This window comes from Lissotriton vulgaris, chromosome 6 (assembly GCF_964263255.1).
Source record: "Lissotriton vulgaris chromosome 6, aLisVul1.2, whole genome shotgun sequence".
In the NCBI taxonomy this organism is placed as follows: Eukaryota; Metazoa; Chordata; class Amphibia; order Caudata; family Salamandridae; genus Lissotriton; species Lissotriton vulgaris.
In genome coordinates this window covers 1,379,364,974-1,379,381,696 of record NC_141694.1, presented here as the reverse complement: position 1 = coordinate 1,379,381,696, position 16,723 = coordinate 1,379,364,974, and positions in this window count along the sequence as shown.

Genomic DNA, 16,723 nt, shown 5'->3' with positions numbered 1-16,723 from the left:
TTTGTACCCACCCCTTACATTCCAGTTCCCATGGCATGAGAAAGGTGTAAAACAATAGAACACACATAAACTATATACATTTGTATCAGTTTTAGGTCAGCCGAAATCTTCTCCCGGTACAAGTAAGACTTTCCCAGGCGCATCTCAGCTTCAGAAGCCAGCTGGCTTGGTTTTGCTTCTGCGCGGTTCGAGTTTTCCCTCATCACGTGATTAGGGTAACATGGGTTTCAAAGATGGAGCGGCTCCCCACTCCCAGGCCCACAGATACGCGGTACATGAAAAGTAAGCTAAAATAAATTAGAAACACAGAAAAAATGAATACACTGTACACCATGAATAGCTACACTACATCCCTTACTTTATAATATCTATAGCATTAGGGTTTTAGGCAGAAATAGACAGCTGGGCAAAAGCGGCAGTAGCAAGCGGAGAGCATGTTAAAGACAAAGCGGCCATATTAGCAGTAATGCGCATGAGCGAACAATCCCTCCAAAACTGCGAGTGCGTCACATCACATGGGTATGACCGACGCATGCGCAGACTAGATTTCTGCAAAGCAGCGATTCTGTAGTATGCAAGCCTCATTAGGATTAATAGACACATAGGCAAGCATCTCTGGGACATCCGCGTGTAGTGCAAAAGTGCAATATTAATGACAAACAGGTTGATTAATAACATTATAGATTAGGGGAGGTTCTTGAGTGTGAGCAAGTCGCTTTACGTGCGAAACCTTGCTTCATCACTAGTGCCTACAATCCAATTTGCAGGTGGCAGGACGTATTTGTGTGCCTCAAAGGATAGTTGTGTAACAAGAGAATACAAGGAGAGAATAGCGAAGGCCATTCGGATAAGATAAAGTAAGGAATGAATAGGAGAAGCCAAATAGTCAGTCGAGACAGGGATTAATCAACCCAGACATGGATTAGTGAACTCAGCCAGACCCTGACATCGGTTTCGTAAACAAGGGCAGAAGCGACACGTAGCAGCTGGGAAAGGCAAAAACACTCTGTTCGCCGTGCTTCCTAAGTGAGGGCAACACAAAATGGCGACGAGACACAAAATGGTGGCCAAATGCGGGATGAAGTCGGAAACCGAAGAACCTCACTACTGCTGTATTCAAACATAAGGTCCTGCATCAGTGAATTCCACATTACATGTTACAGTTCTATGTGACATAAACAATAGCTATTAGACATGAATGACTAAATTGTATAATGAAAATAAAGGTAGGATACGATTACCACACTGTGCCAACCAGTTCCTAAACAATGTTGTCTTTTTTCATTTTGATCGCCAGGTTGTAAGCAGAGGCTGAGGATGAGTACATTTGTGTGAAAGGGCTTTGTGGATAAGAGGCAGGCAGAGAGACGTGTGCACAAAGAATAGACGTGGTTTCTAAATGGGTGTCGGGTTTAGAGTAATTTAGCAAGTAAATTTGCATAGGCCATACATCACCGATCTCTGGTTAGAGTGGAGACATAAGGGGCAGTAATGAAGACAGAGTTCAAATGTCTGACTATACTTAGAAGGGTATTTTATCAAAGTAGTACAATTGAAGTATATTAAAAAAAATTAAAGGAAAAAGTGAAAAAAGATGGAAAAAATCCATCCAAGAATAATGTGAGTTTCTTACAAGTCTTGGAGATTCCAGTCCAGAAGTTCTTCAGCGGCTTGAAATGCGTAAAGTTCCAAAAGGCTATCATTGCCATTGTGTGAGAAAAGTGAAGCGATCCAATTCATATCCTCAAAGGGACAGTGATGTTCCTCGAATGTTGGAGTGGCAATTTGAATTGGCAGGCAATCTGCGATGTTGTGAAAGGTCGCACGTTGCAGGAGATCTTTCGCGGCTGCGCAAAAATCCCATTCTGTCACAATACCTTTTTTCATTGCATTCGCCATTTCTCAACTGCCTGAACAATCAAGTTCATGGTTTTCAAGATACTGCATTATCTGCTGGATATCTGGAGCGATTGTTGGGATGTTGGCAAGGCATAGATCCATTCACAAGTTGAATGGGCAAGTTTTACAATAAAAAGATGGTTGTACGCAGATTGCATATGTGTAAATAAATGTTATGTTGTAGCTGGCTCTGATAATAGATAGAGGCAGGCAGCCGAAAAGTTTTTCCATTTTTTTACAGTATTGATGTAGCTTCGTGTAGAGGCTTATTCTGTCGGACATGGTTGTTACCACAGAGAGCGCAGCCATTTTTTACAAGCAAAAATAGTAGTAGGATGGCCGCAATGAGAGCGATAATTATGGGCATTGTTCGTGTTATTCCAGAGATGATCGAATGAATGAAGTCTGGTATTAAAAGAAAAACAGTTTAAAAGCGTGTGAGAATACCGGAGGGGACCGTGTTAAAAAAGTGTGGCAGACCTTGACTGTGAGATGTGTTGAAAATTGTGAAACAATTCACAAAGTGTAATGGGAGGTTCATATTTAAAAGGGAGTGTATTTTACTTGAGGTTTGTGGTATCTGCAGTCGATAACTTTCTTTTGCAGAAGTGAGGGACACTTCTGTTGTGAACAAAAGTGCTTTCAGTTTGGTTTGTTTAATGAAATCTGTTTTCAAAGTAGGGATTGAAGGCCAAGTTGAAGTTTGGGAGTTAGTTTGTGTGGGTGGGAATAGACATTGCCACAGGAAGTTACTCAGTTTGAAACAGTAAGGACATACGGTATGCTAGGAGTGCGTGTTATTGAGAAGCAGATAACTGCCGTTAGAAAGCTGTGTGAATGTTGGTCTGATTGTGAGAGTTGGCAAGATTGGGGGCTGTAAGCTTAGAAGCGCCGTGTAGTTGGACATTCTTGGATAGCAATGAATGACTGCCATTGTGGTTGCACTTTTCACTTGTGACAAAACATTTGTATGCTTTTTAGGACATTGATATGTAAATGGGAGAAACCACTGTTCGTGTATAAACAAGCTACTTTATATAATCACATACAACATGACAAACAGCATGTACACCTAGCAGACACAACAACACTACGTACTGTGGGAACCGTGGCTAGCCATGTATACAAATCAAACATTGCATTGTACCTCTGCCACATAGTGCAGAATGCGGGGAGAGATGGGAGCAAAGTATGGATTATAAAAGTATACCATGCAGAGTGTTGAGGGAATGTGCCGGATAGACTTGAGCATGCAGAGCACAGACATGTACATGTCAACATACACCGATGGTCTATTGAGTGAAGTAGACAGTGGACACTAGCATGATAGTACAGTCAGTAGGGAATATTAGGGTAAGGTAGCGTGTTTAGTGTAGTGGGCTGGCTCGGCGTACACAAGGGTAGCATAGGGGTATGAAAAAGAGGCACGTTTCTCTGGGTGTGGTTTTGTTCCAGAATGGTGAACGTGTCTGCCAGGTCTGCGCAGGTTACACCGCCACAAGGCTGACGCTGTGAGCAAAGGTGGCTGCCTGAATGATGCTCTCAGCGTGCTGATATTCAGAAACCGTCATGGCCGCTGCGACACACATATGCTCCACAGTTCACTTTTTAACACCACCGTATGGAAAAGAGGGCCCACCAAGTGCCAGTGGATGCTCCTGGACCGGTTTTCTGCGAGCTCCGAAGGCTCCTGAGATTAACGCTGGCTACCGCGACACAGGCACAGAGCGCCCAGCCTGAGGCCCAGCAGCGTGGAGTGCTCTGTATATTACTATACTAACACAATATTCCAACAGGTACCAACAGTGGAACGGTGTTTTGATACAATAGTGGACGATGCTAGAACTGTATCTGAGAGTGGAGATGAAGGTACTCCCTTCGACCAGGTGCAACCACCTCTAGGTCCCAACAGTGGAACGGTGTCTTGATCCCACAATGGAAGATGTCCGATATTACTTCCTGCTTGGTTTTCATAGAATTGGCTCCGCTGAGGTGCAACAGACTCTGTGCTTGCATAGGTAACTTCTATCATGATTATTGTGCTTGGTTGACACCAGTCGGTGGAGTACACCGAGGTACAGCAGGTCTGAACAGTGAAACCAGGTCTCGATTCTATGATTGAGGATGCCATAAGTGAAAGTCTGTGTTGATTTCTGTGTACCCCCTCCGATCAGGTGCAACCAACTCCATGCTTTGGAATCCAACGGTAGGTCGCTGTGAGGCGTTAATGACCACTGCCTCTGGCCTACATTGCGGTTAGCAGGGTTCACAATTTAGATCGAGTGGTGATTGTTTAATTACAGAATCCAGTAGTCAAGTAACTAGAACGTCTATTGAAATATGCACACTATTCTTTTAGTACACTTCCTTGAAGAACTTTTTTTAGATGAGTTAAAGGTTTAGTAAAGTGACCAAATTCATCTTGCAAGTCAAAAGTAACAGTAAATAGTGTAGACTGTGGGAAGATGAAATCGCAATTCGAATTGTTTTGATGTATTTATTGCAGAGTTTTCTGTATGATCTGTTGTATTTTGTGAAGAGGCAGTGAGAAAAAGTATTCATGGTTGTGTGTTTGAGTACTGCCTTCAATTAACACTGCAGACAGCAGTGTTCACAATTCAGATCGAGTGGCTATTGTAGATGACGCAGTTCTGTAGGAAAAGACATTGGTCAAGTGTGCTCTGTTTGCATTACTCATACGCATCATTGCAGGCTCCGCACACGGTCTTTGTGGCTTCGCGGATTGAAAACTGGGCAGCTCAAGTCAACACCTTTGCTGAATGCTCTCTCTGGCCAACACTGCAGACAGCAGTGTTCACATTTGATATTGAGTCGGTATTGTAGATGACGCAGTCCTGTAGGAACAGACATTGCTCCAGTGTGATCTGTCCGAACCACGCATACGCATCAATGTATGCTCCGTACATGCTTTTTTTTTGCTTCGCGTAAGACAAACTGGGCAGCTCAAGTCAATGCCACGTGGCTGTGGGCCCTTGCTGAACACTCTCTCTGGCCTACACTGCAGAAAGCAGTGTTCACATTTGAGATTGAGTCAGTAATGTAGATGACGCAGTCCTGTAGGAAAAGACATTGCTCAAGTGCGCTCTGTCTGCACCACTCATACGCATCATTGCAGACTCCGTACATGGTTTTTTGTTGCTTCGCGTATTGTAAACTGTGGAGCTCAAGTCAATGCCACGTGTCTGAGGGGCCTTTGCTGACCGCTCTGTCTGGCCTATACTGCAGATAGCAGTGCTTACAATACAGATCGAGTCGCTATTGCAGATGTTGCAGGTTAGATGGCAAACAGATATTGCTCCTAGTACGGCCCACCCGCAGCACGCATCATTGCTGGCTGTGCACCTGCTGAATGAATTTGATGTGGCTATGTGAGTGCACTAGAACTGATGGAGTGTTTATGATATAATCTTTTTGTGTATTATTTCAGATCTATTGATTGTGTCTCAGTATACCACAAGTTGTGGTTCTTTTACAATAGAATTTTTTCTGTATTATTTCACATCTACTGTCCCTACCTTACTGCAGTACAAAATATTGATTCTTTTAATATTGAATCTATGTGTTCGATCCAATGATTACTGTTGTAGTCGATGCTAGCAGCAACCATTCCTTGAGGGCTGCTTTACTCTCACCTCACACGCATCTAGCACAGACGTCACTGGATATGTGACCCTGGTAATAAAAAGGTATCGAGTGCACGTGCCCGTTCCCACTTTCACTATCTATCTGTGTCATTGTGTACATTATCTATGCATGATACTGCCAATGGGCCATACCATATTACATTGTGCTGTTGACAGCGTATGCAACCATGTTACCTTTGGTAGTGGAGAAAACTTTGGTTATGTAACTTTTAGGTGTATGACTATCACAGGTGGAAGGCTACTTTACAAAGTATGAATATTGATGAAGATGATGGTTGCATGTTGTGTGTAGTGTAAGATATGTGTACATAGCAAAAAGTTTAGAAAAAAGCTCTCTAAGCAGAAGAGGTGTGTCTCATCAAATGCAGTACAGAGATTGACTAAAGTGGGTGGCGTTTTCCAACTGTGACAGACGTTATAGTTAGGAATTAGCATTTAAAAAACCTTAGCAATTCACTGAAAAAAACTATAGGTTTCAGGGACGTTATAGTTAGTTAGACATTTGACTCATATAAAACCAGAGAAATTCATCAGTTATAGTTAGTTGAGCTAACTATAACTTGTGCGTACGCAATGCACTGCTGATGATGTCACATTTTACATCACTCATGACATGATCAGTGACATCACTGATGACATCACTGATGACATCTCAAATGACATCACTGATGACATTATCCAGTGCATTTGTGTTTCTGTAAAGTTTAAATATTTTTCATATATATCTATGCCAAGGTGTATTGAAGAATGAGTGGATTTACAAGTGCCAGGTGCGTGACTGACTGTATTAGTGAGTGATTGAACGTGTGTTACTGAATACATGGGTTAGTTACTAAATTGTGTGAAACTCTATTAGTCTCTCAGTTGGTGTGTAAAACAAGGATCTTAAAAAGTACATAGCACAGGAAGAATACAATTACAAGATACATAAAAGCAATTTCATATTATAGTTTTTAAAACATAAAAACCATTTAACTCCTTGGCCGCGGCGGTAATTCCACTGTGGTGCTGGGAGGGAGAGAGGGTCGCGCGCGCCTCCATGCTTGTGACAGAACCACTCCGTCACGAGCCACGGGCGCACTGTGTTTATGACGGAGTGCTTCCGTCACTGCTCCGCCCACTCATTAATTCGCCCGCACAGGCGGGGAATCAGTGCCGCGTGGGCGAAGCGGCTGCGGCGTGACGGAATCACTCCGTCATGAGCACACCGCGCCCGTGGCTCATGACGAAGTGGTTCCGTCACTAGCACGGAAGGAGTTAAAAGGATTAAAAACAGGGAGAATGGAAAGGGGCGACCATTCGGTCCCCCCGAACGTATGGCGGAGTACCACGATCCCCCCGGGAAGCCATCTTTGGCGGGAGGCGCGTCTCGGCTGGTATGCCCGAAGCGGCGTAGCCGGGGCGCGCCTTTTTCCGCCCTAGAGTGGGTTGGCCTAGACACTGACGCGGCCGGCCACGCCCTTGGGGCAGGCAGGGGCGGGTTTACGCCCGCCCTGAAGACGGATAAAAGGAGCAACAAGCCAAGAAAGCATCCTCTTGTTCCTGTGCTCTGAAGCTGCACCTCTTCGCTGTACGTGAGCTCGAGACGGAACGAAGAGCCAATTTTGACCCACCCACCAGCCCCTGAAGACAGCAAGTGGTTTTGAATAATGTTTGAATAAAAGTTTGAGGGATAACTCTGATTTTCGTTTTCAGGTTATGGTGATTATCGTGATGACTTTGAGTATGCAATAAATTATGGTCAATTTGTGTTATGTTTTGCAAATAAAGTATTTCTGCTTTAGTGTTTATCAGTAAGCATGCTTTTAATAAAGTGGTTGTTGCTACTGTCTTTTCATAGTTTAGTCATTTAGTAATTTAGTTAGCATTGTCGTATTTATTTTGGTCGGGCGGTAAGGTCATGATCGGTGAGCACTAATTGTAAGATCCCTATGAGTGGGCGTCACCCATTACGGATGGGAGCGCTCGGGGGAGGTGGCCATTGGCCCCTCAACGGGGAGGCGGTCCCTTCTAAGGATGGGTCGCCGAAGAGAAAGGAAAGGCGGTCAAGGCCCCTTCCTGGGTAGGAGGGGTTACAGCCCCCTCCTGGGGAATTTCCCGGGGCCAGGACGTCTGCGACGGCAGATGTGGTAAGTTGTGTGGGGGTTTGGGGGGGTCTACGCTACCTTCTAGATACCTCACACGAGTCCTCGTACGACCTTTAAGTGGCGTCGAGTTTCATTGGGGCCCCCGTCAAGTCAAGGGAAATTGGTAGTTGCACGTGAGGTACGCCTCTGTGCGGTCGCCCCTCACAAGTGAGGGGGATATTTTGGGTTAGGGATCTTGACACCGGTTACGACCTTGCCGTTGGCCCTTAAACGTTAGGATGTACAATTTCAAAATTTCAAGTAAATGTTTTGTAGGATGTTAGTTCGACTAGGAGAACCTTTGTATTAGAGAATATGTTAAGGTTAGCCAAACATCGCAATGTGGTAATGAAATTGTACATAATATGAAACTGTTTATTTAATGTTTTAATTTTGTTTCATATTTTAATAAATACGGCCGGGAGGGTCACTCCCTCCCGTCTTCCAAAAACTTCAGAACTGTTTCCGGTTTCCCATCCTTGGGGATTGTGTTGAGAGGGGGTGGCGGGTATCTCAGCCATATATAAAACTGGTAAAAAATACAGTGCTTCATACAGTACAATTAGAACGCTAAATCAACAGTACAAATACACTGCAGCTGTGTTCCTGAAGCCACCACCGTCTTTTGACACTTCTAAAAAGCAGAACATTGGTGCCAGGTGGCCTGCGTGGATGGAAACATTTGATGACTTCATAGATGCACTACAAGAAGTAGATAAAAAGAAGGTCATCAAATACTTAAAAATCCTTGCGGGAGATGGAGTGAAATAAGTGCAAAAGAAAGATGTAAAATCATCCCAGAAGGTAAAAGACACGTTGGAGGCCAGGTTCAACCCAAAGGCAATTGTCGACTATGAAACATATATCTTCAACCAAGCATGACAAAGGTTGGTGAAAAATGTACACATTTGTTGAAATACTTCATATCATCATTAAACATTGCAAATTCTTTGATTTCACCGGTGAAGAAACCATGACGTTCAGAGTCATTGATGGCTGCCTTTCCAATTCTTTTAGAAGGTGCATGTTGAGAGAAACACACAGCTTAGAGAAAATGTTGATGGCTGTGAGAGCAGTAGAATGAGCAGACTGACAAGCTGCTGATATGGAAGGAGGAACAGCCCACAATGAATTCCCCTTGAATGTGAAAAGGAAACACAAGCACAAGCAAGTTGCATGTAAGCCAACGACTTTGAAGAAATGTATTATTTATTATATTTTATAAAGGAGTTTTATATAGCGCTAGCTTGACCCGAGGGTATCAGAGCGCTTCACAACAGTTTTTGAGCAAGATTCATACACATAAGTTCAGCTGTCCAAGTGTGCTGAGCAGCATTGAGGTTGTACGTGAGTCCTGAGCTAACCTCATAGAGTGAACGTTGTCTTGGGGTTGATACAATAAAGCAGGATTCTACATAATAGGTTCTGAAGTCCAAGTGTGCTGAGAAGCATTGAGGTAGTCCGTGAGTCCTGAGATAACCTTATAGAGTGCACGTTGACTTGGGGTTGAACCAATTAAGGGGGGAAGAGCTGCTGGGGATCGAATAGCAGGGAAGAGGTAAGTCTTAGAGCTACAATGTCAGGAAGAGACGACGAGCAGGGGATAGCATTTTGATGGCGGCTATCCATTTGGGAGGGAGCGGTTGATGAAAAGGACTTTAAGTTGTTTTTTAGTTTTGAGAACGATGGGATAGTCCTGATACCAACTGGGATGGCGTTCCAGCGAAGGACCGTGTAGCAGGTTTTTGTTTGCGTGTTTTCATGGGGATGAGTAGTAGGGTGCTGGAGCACCTGAGGTTCATTGTCTGACCAGCCCTCTTGAGTTTGGCAGCCAAAAACTCACGATTTCCTGTGTGTAGGGCTTTATGTGTGAGGCAGGCAGTTCTTTATCTGGCACACAGTTCGATTGGGAGCAATTTTAGTTCTCTGAGTGCTGGTGAGATGTGATGGTATTTCCTGATTCGAGTGACCATTCTAGCTGCTGCATTGAGAGTAGTTTTGAGGGGGGCTAAGTGAGATTTTGTTGTACCAGTGAGTTGGCATTCCCATAGTCGAGTCTGGATAGCACCAGTGATTGGGTGGCTTGTTTGAGGTCGATTGTTGGGATGAATGGTTTTATTTTGATAAGTAACTTCAGGTTGACGAAGGCACTCTTTGCGGAGCTATGGATCTGATTAGTCATATTCAGTTTTGAGTCTAGGGTAATTCCTAATGATTTAAGGGAGTGGGTCAGAGTGTGATTGCCGTTAAGAGCATCCAAAGCGTTTACCCATTCTGAAATATGAGGGTTCTCCTCTTTGTTGGAGATGAGGAGTATTTCGGTTTTGTCTTGGTTGAGTTTTAAGTGGCTAAGCGACAGCCAATGTTGAATTTCTTTTAGAGTGACATTTAGTCTGTGAATGCCATCAATTGAGGAGGTTTCAAGATCTATTTGGGTGTCATCTGCATAGAGGTGGAAAGGGATGTTAGCATTTCTGAGTAGGGTGGTGAGGGGTAGGGTGGTGAGGGGTACCGTGTATGTGTTGAACAGTTGAGGTGAGAGCTCTGAACCTTGGGGGACGCCCCTATTGACAGGGTGTATGTAGGAGGTAAAGTTTTTTATTTTTATCCTTTGTGAGAAGGAGGAGAACCAGCGTAGGACCACCTCATCAGCTCCTACCCTTTCTTGTACAGCCTTGATGAGAAGTTGGTGATCAACCATGCCAAAGGCTGCCAATAGGTCTAGGAGGTAGCATTGGTCAGTATCGAGGGATTGGTGGATGTCGTCTGTGATTTCAAGGGTAGCAGTCTCGGTGCTGTAGCCTTTTCTGAAGCCCTATTGGTGGGGGTCAAGAAGGTTGATGTTATCCATGTGCTGAGTCAGTTGTTTAAGGACGCATTTTTCCAGGATTTTGGATAGGAGGGGGTGATTGGAGACGGGTCTGAAGTTATTCAGTTTCTTGGAGTCAAGGCGTGCTTTTTTTAGTAGTGGCATGATTTGGCCATCTTTGAGGCATTCAGGTATGATGCCTGGTTTCTCAGAGAGCTGTTAATGATCTTGCACTAGAATGGGGCTAGGGAGAGACTCAGTTTTTTGGTCAGTTCGGTGGGAATCGGGTCAAGGGCTTGAGAGGCTGGTTTGGGGTTGGAGATCAGTTTGAGGGTTTCGGTTTCTGGGATGGGGTTGAAGGACTTCCAGTTTTTTGCGGGATGCTTGGGCGTACTATCCACTGTCACTGGAGGCAGGTTTTTGCAGCCGAGGTTGACGTTGATGTCCAATGAGAGCTCAATCTTGGTGATTTTCCTTTCGAAGAAGTTGGTGAAGTTTTCACAATAGTCTTTGGAGGCCTGTAGGGTGGATTCCGGGGGTTTGGAGGTTTGTTGTCTGATGATTTTGAACAGTTTGTTGGGCCTGTTTTCTGCGTTGTCCAGGGCGGCGCAGAAGAGGGTGTTTTTTTTGCTGCTGATGTGTTTTTTGTATTTCCTTCGGGCTGCTTTCAGTTGTTCGAGTAGGTTTGAGGAGGGGTTGCTCCTCCATAGTCTTTCTGTAGCTCTTAGTTGTCTTCTTTTGTTGTTAATGTCCATGTTGAACCAAGATCTGGATGGGATGTTCCTAGTTTTTTTTTTGTTTTAAGGGGGCTACTTGATCTAGAATGGATGTCATGTTTGTGTTGTAGTGGGTGGTGGGTTCTGTTGTGGATACATCGTCTGTGGAGGCAGTGAGGAGAGAGTTAACCCTTCCCTCTAGGTCAGTCTTGTTAATCTGGGTGAAGTTTCTAGTCCATTTTGGAGGGTCTTGGATGGGGGGTTTAGGTGTGATACGTTGAGTGAGGTGGAAAAAGATTAAGTGGTGGTCGGACCAGTCCACGGGCAGGATGCAGTCTAACATGACAGTGTCGTGCTGGGCGATATTGGCGTCAAGGATTGCTCCCTTCTTATGGGTTTCCTCTAAGCAGTTTTGGGTAAGGTTGTTACTGTGAAGCAGCTCCTTCAGGTTTGGGATTAGCAGGTTGCTTCCTTCATTCCAGTGAAGATTGAGGTCGCCCAGAATAAGGTTGTTCATATCTCGGAGAGAGCAGTGGGCAATCAGGTCGGACAGGTGTTCAGTGAATGTGGTGGTGTTGCCTGGGGGTGGTAAATGAGGTGGTAATTAGTGGTTTGTTGTTGCTAGTGTTAATGTTGGTGGTTAGGCACTCAAAGGTGTTATAGGTGAAGGAGTCTATTTCCGCCACAGAAATATTGTTTTTGTGGGTGATGTCTATGCCTCCACCTCTTTGATCTTTTCTATCTTTGTTGGTGATGATAAAGCAAGGAGGGACAAGAGTATCCGTGAGTGGAAATTAGGAGTCATTTAGCCATGTCTCAGTGATGAATACTATGTCTATGTCATGGGTGAGGATAGATTTCGCTAGCTCTGTGGCATTTTTGGTGGCTTATCTGCAGTTTATGAGCATACAATTTGTGGGGGACGTCTCTGTTGTGTGTTCTATCATTTGGGGGACCGTGGGGATGATAGTGCATGTGGCCTAAGGTCTGGGGGATTTCGGAGGGGCCTGTTCTCTTCCCAGTCCTGTGATCACCTGTATTTTGGATTGGGGGTGACAGTAATAGGATTGTTGTACGAGGAAGCGAGAGCTGCCTCTTCACTCTCAGAAGTGACATCTCTAGTTCTTTTTGGTCTCTGTGTCTGATGAGAGAGGGGGTAGAGATCCCTTCCAGATGGGGAGCATTGGGAGGGCTCTGTTGAGAGAGAGAGAGGGGAAGGAAGGGTAATGGTGAGGCTTTATGGGTGTGGTGTGGTTGGTAAGGATTTCACTAAGACCCTGGATTATGGTGGTAATTTGGCTTTCAAGCATGGTGATCCGCTGCAAAGTCTCTATGTCAGTGTGGGTGTTCTGTGCTGGAAAGTTAAACCTGGCGGGGGGAGAGCCTAGACGTTGTTAGGTTTCCCTTTAGTGGGTGAGGAGTCTGTGTGAGATCTAGATGGGGTCGGTGGTGCAGGGAGGTGGGGGTCATGTTGTGGCGTGGATGTTAAATTGCATGAGGGACTGGGGAGTCACGTACTGTGTGTTGAGGTTGTTCAAAGTGGGTTGGGAGGGAAGGAGGCCGGGGGTCAGGGGAGGGAGGTTGCCGAGGGGGGTAGAGGGATTTTGGGGCATATTACCAACAACTAGCGATAATTATCGCTATATTGGTTTAGCGGCGATATTTTTATCGCCGAACTGTGGCAATTTTTATCGCTTAGGAGCCTTGCTATTATCAAGGCTTATCTCCTAAGCGATAAAAATCGGCCGAAATGCATGAATATCGCTGTAAAGTCAGCGATATTCATGCATTACCGAGCAAATGCTCTTAGCCATGGCGAAGAACTGCTCTGGGGCAGGTGTTAGCTTTTGGAGATATTTGGGCTTAGCCCGAATATCTCCAAAAGTTGGAAATAGGAGATAGCGATGTTAGCGACTGTTTCCAGTCGCTAACATCTTGGCACGCCCACTTTGCATGTCATTAGTGTTAAATATCACTGACATGCAAAGCGGGGCCCAAGATGGTCGCTATCTCCTACTAGCTGTCGCTAACTGGTGTTAGCGACAGCTAGGTAATAGGGAGATAATTTTATCTCCGCTGTCTTGGCTTTTAAAGCCAAAAAAGCGGAGATAAACCCCCTTGATAATATGCCCCCCAGTTTCCTCTGGTAGTGTTGGAGGTGATGTCTCGCGGCGGGAGGCAGGTGTTATTACTGGGGTGCACTGGAATGGTGGGTGAGTTCTGTTGGCGGGTCGGGTTATTCACGGAGAGGAGGATGGGTGGGCAGGGGAGGAGTGAGTGGGAGGGGGAAGTCCGGAGGGATGGAAAGAGAGCATCAAAGATTTCTAGGTTGTCATTGTTGGCTTGTATCAGGACTGTGCCATTGGAGTAGATGGTCGCAGTGGTGTTCCCATTTCACTTAGTGAGGTTAAGGGCTGAGAAAGTCAGTTTGCAGCTATGGGACGTGTTAGTCATTTTAGAGATATTGAGTTGCAAACTGAGGATGCAGTTCCATGTTTCGGGTCTTTCCGTGCAGAAGATGAGATCGATTTTTACTTGTCCTTTGGAGGCACAGTGATAGATGTCCACGAATAGTGATTCAGGATGTTGTCTTATCAGTTTTTGTTTAAAGATTTTTTTTGCTTTGGGTGAGAGGTTAGGGGGAAGCTGATCCCGAAGGAGTTCAGGCTGTGTGGTTTTAAGTGGTTTGCAGAGGCGGGTTGGAGTGGGCTGATGTGGTGTATGGCATGGTGACTAAGTGGGACGGGGCAGGCACCCTATAAGGAAGGGTGGGCTACAGTTTCTAGAGCCGTCCGTAGAGGGCAAAATGCAAGTAGTGTAGAGATTTTATGCTGTTGCTCTAGGGCTGGTTGTTGACTCTCCAGAGCATAAGGCTGGGGATGAATTCTAGGAGGTTGTAGAAAGGCAAGGAATCTACAGACAGGGCAGCTACAGCCTTTGCAGCTATCGCATTTCAGCAGGAAAGCATTCTCATCTGTGTACTCAGTGGTGAGTAAGCGAATGGGTGTAGTATGGAACGTTTAGGGGCTAAGCCATTATGATGTGTTCGGTCCAAGATTGCTGCCTCATTAGTATCTGTTCTTAGAGCCGGATAGATAGTCCTATAACTCTTTCAATTAGCTGGGTCAGCAGAAGTGTAGTCCTATTTCTTTTTCTATGTTTGAAGTGCTTGTTTTGTCCTAGACCAAATCCTCTGTGGAATGCTTGCAGGGCAGCTCGCTGTCTCTTCCTGTTGGGTGGCTGGTTGAAAGTAGACCTTTATACCATGATATGGCTGTGGCCACCATTTTGCGCTACCTCAATGCAAACGGCTGATTGTTTACACAGCCGGAAAGGGGATCCCAGCTTGCAAACTGCTGATTGTCCGCACAGCGGGAAAGGGGATCCCAGCTTGAGATTCTCACTGTTTGGTTGCAAGATTCTAATTAAAGGCATTGGGCCCAATTCACACAACTAACTTACGACAAAATCTTAAACTTACTACTTTTGGTATTCACAGATGTCATTTGGTAGTCCTAAATTAGGATTTTGTCCTAAGTTAGGATTTTGTCCTAAATTAGTATTTTGTCTTAAATTAGGATTTTGTCTCAAATTAGGATTTTGTTTTAAATTAGTTCTGTGAATCGGCCCCTACATTGGCATATATTCAAGATAAGGGGATTGCCGGTATTGGATATAGGTCGTATACTATTTTTCTTGTCCTTGGCTCAATCCAAGATGTCTAGTAGGAGGGAGAGTCTGTCAGTGTTGATTGTGCCTTTGTGAGATGGCCGCTAGTAGGGATTTTTTTTGTAGTAGTACTCTTTTTGTTTCTATGGAGGAATGTATTCTTATTTTTTCATTGTAGGTTGTAGGAGGGTGCCATCTTGTGTGAATAAGCTGCTCAGCAAATTGCTACTTAAAAAGGTGGTAAGATTCTTTTTTTGGTCATCACAGTCCTCGTATGTGAAAAGGATGGTAGTCGCTTAATTTCTTATCCCGATTTTCGAAGACGTTTTTCCTTTTTACCTCCCATCAGGCAGGTTTGTAAAGGTTGTGGAAAAAAGGATCATTTTACAACTGTGTGCCGAGCTAAAGAAAAATCAGTTGTGTCACAATAGAAAAAAAAGATACACGTGAGAATGTTCTAGAAGCACTTTCATCATGCCCACCAAAACCAAAAAGCAACTTCAGCTACGACAAGTATAAACCAGGCAAGATCAATCATTGTCAGGCTCATCATACATAGGTTCTTCAACGTCACTACACAATCTGTAACTGTTACATTTTCACTTAATTCTTGTCAATTTTCATACTAATGTGACTGACCATCCTTATTTCTAACTTCCTCCTAAATTTTGAACATTTATTTCCCTATGATATAGTTTTTGTCACAATCCTGTTTTTCAACAAGTTAGGGCCTGATTTAGAGCTTGGGGGACAGGGTATTCTGTTGTAAACGTAATGAGGTACCCTGCCTGCCGAACTCTCAGTCTGCTCTCATCATATAGAGACAGATGGACCCTAAACTTTCTGTTGACAGAGCCCCCATTTGCTCTGTTGAAGGAAAGCTTTCTCCAATGGTACATGTGGAGTCACATTAGGGCATTACACCATCTGCCTTATTTAGGGAGAACGACGTGATGTTCTTTTTTCTGTCTCTCACCACCAGGAAAAGCCTAGTGGTGAGGGACAGTAGAAAATAATAACCGTCAGACCCATGGAAAAGGCTCCCAGAGTGTAGGGTTCATTTTGTTTTTTTATTTTTCAAAAACATACTGCCACTTCAGGAGTTTGTTTATAAAAAACAAACAATCTAAAGTTTGTTGGGCCGCCATTAAAAACAACAGTAGCATCCACCAAACATTTTGTACCTTGAAGGAAACAGCTTTCATGGTGGCTCCTTTCAATATACAAAGATGTCAGCTGGGACAGCAATAATCTTTACATTTTGCAGATTGTAGTCTGTCAGCGTAGTAGGCATAATGTCCTGTGCTACCTTGGTGGACTTTCCTCCATCTGTCAAAGCCTAATTACGGCCCTTACTTCTCCATATATATGTTTTAAATCATTTGAGACACTATCAGCTAGATTCATCATTGTCCCGTTTTGCGAGTCCTTAATAGCGATTATTAAGGAATCGCTATTAAGGACTTGAAAAACGGAATTCATGTAGGAATCGCTAAATAAATTGCGATTCCTACACCTTCCTTATTTGCGATTAGCAAATTGCTAATCGCAAATAAGGAATAACTCCCCATTCATTCCTACGGGCCTAGAGGCCCATAGGAATGAATGGGGAGTAATTCCTTATTTGCGATTAGCAATTTGCTAATCGCAAATAAGGATGCGATTACAAGGGTGCCAGGGGTGTCCAAAGGACACCCTGTAGCACCCCTGAAATGTAAATTTAGACTTATGTTGCGCACACACATGTCCAAAGGACATGTGTGTGTGTAACGTACAACCGAGAAAAATGCACAAAAGTGCATTTTTCTCAGTTTTCGCTATTTACCACGAAGTCTGACT